Source organism: Acinonyx jubatus, chromosome C2 (genome assembly GCF_027475565.1).
Source record: "Acinonyx jubatus isolate Ajub_Pintada_27869175 chromosome C2, VMU_Ajub_asm_v1.0, whole genome shotgun sequence".
NCBI classification, from domain to species: domain Eukaryota; kingdom Metazoa; phylum Chordata; class Mammalia; order Carnivora; family Felidae; genus Acinonyx; species Acinonyx jubatus.
The window spans coordinates 72,067,600-72,071,708 of record NC_069384.1 but is presented as its reverse complement, the minus strand read 5'-3'; the positions used below and the strand labels follow the sequence as shown (position 1 = coordinate 72,071,708).

General features: G+C 39.7%; 1 pseudogene; it reads left to right on the top strand.

Annotated features, from left to right (window-relative positions):
* The first annotated feature begins 3,486 nt into the window (after positions 1-3,486).
* On the top strand, positions 3,487-3,906 carry LOC106976348 (40S ribosomal protein S20-like; annotated as a pseudogene).
* Positions 3,907-4,109: the final 203 nt, after the last annotated feature.

Below are 4,109 nucleotides of genomic sequence, written 5' to 3'. Positions count from 1 at the left end.
AAAGTAAAAAGAAAATACAGTTGACCCTTAAACAACAGTTTGAACTGCATGGGTCCACTTACATGCAAATTTTTTTGGACAAATCCATTATAGTATTATAAATGTACTTTCTCTTTCTTAGGATTTTCTTAAAAACATTTTCTTTTCTCTGCTTTATTGTAAAAATAGTGTATTATGCACATAACATACAAAATATGTGTTAATCAATTGTTTATATTATTGGTAGGCTTCAGGTCAACAGTAGACTACCAGTAGTTAAGTTTGGGGGCAATCAGAAGTTATACATGAATTTTCAACTGTGTGGTGAGTCAATACCCCTAACCATTGCGTTATTCAAGGGTCAACTGTATACTGTCTTTTAAGTAATTGCTTATGTAAGAGATACTTTCAGATACTAGGGAGTATAACTAAACAAGAATATTTCTTCTTCCTATGTTTGTTAGTTCTATTACTGGTAAGACATTTTCTTAGAACAAGTCATACTGCAAAGCTGCTTATAATCCCTTTTTGCTTTTAAAAAGTGAACTCAAATGATATTAAAAAAGATCAGCCTGCAAAACCCTCTTCTATTTCTAGTCAAACACTCTATTAACAATCCAAAAAGAATGGAACAAAAATTTATAGAAGTTCTCTTCCATTCCAATGATCCTATTGGTAATAGAACTGAAATGCTGAACACTCACTTGGCATACTTACTGGAAAACACTTCAGGTTGGGCAGTTGAGATAAAATCATGACTAAACACTTGCCAAATCCACCCTCACTTACCTACTTTCAGCATTACCTCCCCCAAATAATTCCTCAAATAAAAAACTAGATGAGTCAACCCCCCCCCCAACCAAAACCCCCCAAAACCTTCTGCTGGGGTAGCTAACCAAGGCTTGGGGGTGTGAGCCACAGACCAGAGACAATTGCTATCTGTTCTTTTATTTTCCTAATGTGTAGCAGATGTGTTCTTGTCAACCAGTTATACAAGAGCTGATGGGGAGAAATGGCATTTTAGAAAATTGCTTAGAGCAGCAAGTCTTTGAGCAGTAGTCCCATCAATACTAAACCAGAGCACAAAACAGCTCCTGCCCTGTGGCCACATCTGGTAGGCAGCCTTGGTTGGGACCAGCATTGACCAACAGTGCACCCACAGTAGTCATGGCCCAGCCACAACGGGAGGGCACATGCAGCTCACAAAGGGAATATTCTAGGAGCTCTTGATTCTAGTTACCAGGTGATTGTGCTTCTGGGCCCCACAGGACTCCTTCTACATAAGGCAACTCCTTGAAAACCAGGAGCTATCACTGATTTACCTAATACATATAAACAAATGCAGAAAGGTGGGCAAAATAGGAACACAGAGGAATATGTTCCTAAATAAAAGAATAAGACAAACTTCAGAAAAAGAACTACAGTGGAGATAAGCAATCTATCTGATAAAGAGTTAAAAGTAAAGTTCACAAAGATGCTCACCGAACTGGGGAGAAGAATAGATGAGCACAGTGAGAACTTCAAAGAAGAGATAGAAAATATAAAAAAGAACCAATCAGGTGCACCTGGGTGGATCAGCTAAGCATCTGACTCTTCTGACTCTTGATTTTGGCTCAGGTCATGATCTCACAGTTCAGGAAATCGAGCCCCACTGTCAGCACAGAGCCTGCCTAGGATTCTCTCTCTCTGCCCCTCCTCCACTCATACTCTCTCTCAAAATAAATAAACTTAAAAAAAAAAAAAAAAGGAACCAATCAGAGCTGAATAATATAAAAACTGAAATGAAAAATATACCAGAGGGAATCAACAGCAGCTTAGAGGTGCAGAAGAAAAGATCAGTGATCTGGAAGGCAGGATACTGGAAATCACCCAAACTGAACAATAAAAAAAAAAAATTTTTTTTTAACATGAGTATAGACCTCTGGGCTAACATCAATCATACTAACATTCCCATTATAGGAGTCCCAGAAGAAGAGAAAGGGGCAGAAAACTTATTTGAAGAATTAATAGCTAAAAACTCCCATAACCTGGGGGAAGGAAAGACATCCTGGTCCAGGATACACAGACAGCCCCAAACAAGATAAACCTAGAGGTCCACACAAAGGCACAAACTCATTACAATGTCAAAAATTAAAGAAAGAATATTAAAAACAGCAAGAGAAAAGTGACTAGTTACGTATGAGGGAAACCTGTAAGACCATCATCTGATTTTTCATCAGGAACTTTGCAGGCCAGGAGGAGATGGCATGATATGCACTGCAACCAAGAATACAATACTTGGCAAGGTTATCATTGAGAATTGAAGAAAAGATGGAGTTGCCCCAACAAACAAAAGTTAAAGAAGTTCATCACCTCCAAATTGCTCTCACAAGAAATGTTGAAGGGACTTAAACAGAAAAGGTCATAACTAGAAGGAAATTATGAAAGAAAAAAAAAATTTCACTCATTAAAGCAAACAAAAGGTAGTGGAGCAACCACTTATAAAGCTAGTATAAATATTAAAAGACAAAAGTAGTTAAGATCGACTATATCCACAATAATTAGGTAAGGAACACACAAGATAAAACGTGTAAAATATGACATCAAATACATACGACCTGAGTGGGGAGGAGTAAAAATGTAGTGTTTTAGAATCTGTTCAAACTTGAGTGACCACCAACCTAAAATAGACTGCGACACACACAGGGTGTTCTAGATGAACCTCATGGTAACCACAAACCAAAAACCTGTAATATATACACACAAAATAAAGAGAAAGGAATCCAAAAATAATACTGAATGTTATCAAGCCATAAGGGAAGACAGCAAGGAGAGAGGAAGAGGGAAGAACTACAAAAGCTACCAAAGCACAGTTTAAAAAACGGCAATAAGAGTATATACCTATCGATAATTACTTTAAGTTTTTAATGTTTATTTATTTTTGAGAGAGACAGAGCACGAGTGGGGGAGGAGCAGAGAGAGAGGGAGACACAGAATCCGAAACAGGCTCCAGGCTCTGAGCTGTCAGCACAGAGCCTGATGTGGGGCTTGAACTCACAAACCGCGAGATCATTACCTGAGCCGAAGCCAGACGCTCAACAGACTGAGCCACCCAGGTACCCGATAATTACTTTAAACATAAGTGGACATGAGATGCCAGCTCAAGTCTATTCTCCATTTCCTCCACTGGCAAAACACATCCAATCTGATGTATTTCTCTGGTGTTTAACCTGATGTTCAACAACTCTGTGCAACACGTCAGCAACTTGGAACAAAATCAACAAGTGATTTTGTCAGTGATGTGGTGCACTACGCCTAGAAAATGGCCTCTCTACTCGCTGGCCCATTTCCCAACACTCAGTGGATGTTAGCATTTTTGGTAGAAAGTAAGAGAACCCAATTCCAGCCAGCTCATGAATAATGGTAGCTATAAAATCAATTAAAAAAAATAAAAAACAGCTCTCTTTGAGGAAGATATGCAGCCACAGCAGAGCTTTGGAGGCCCCGCTCCTGCCCGACTCACCGCGGTTTGCTCTCGCCAAGAACAAGTCGGTCAGGAAGGCGCGCCACAGCCATGGCTTTTAAAGACACCGGAAAGACACCCATGGAACCGGAGGTGGCGATTCACCAAACTAGAATTACTCTAACCAGCCACAAAGTAAAATCTTTAGAGAAGGTATGTGCTGACTTGATCAGAGGCGCCAAGAAAAAGAATCTCAAAGTGAAAGGACCAGTTCAGATGCCCACCAAGACTCTGAGAATCACTACAAGAAAAACTCCTTGTGGTGAACGTTCTAAGACTTGATCGTTGACTTCTAATATCGTTTTCAGACGAAGATCCACACACGACTCATTGATTTGCACAGTCCTTCTGAGATTATTAAACAGATTACTTCCATCAGTACTGAGCCAGGGGTTGAGGTGGAAGTCACCACTGCAGATGCTTAAATCAGCCTTTTAATAAATTATCAGTTAAATAAATAAACAAACATAAAAAATAAAAAACATAGGGTGACTGAATGAATAAAAAAACCATGGGCACCTGGGTGGCTTAGTGGGTTAAGCGCCAAACTTTGGCTCAGGTCATGATCTTACAGTTTGTGGGTTCGAGCCCTGCTCCAGGTTCAGAGCCTGGAGCCTGCTTCGGTTTC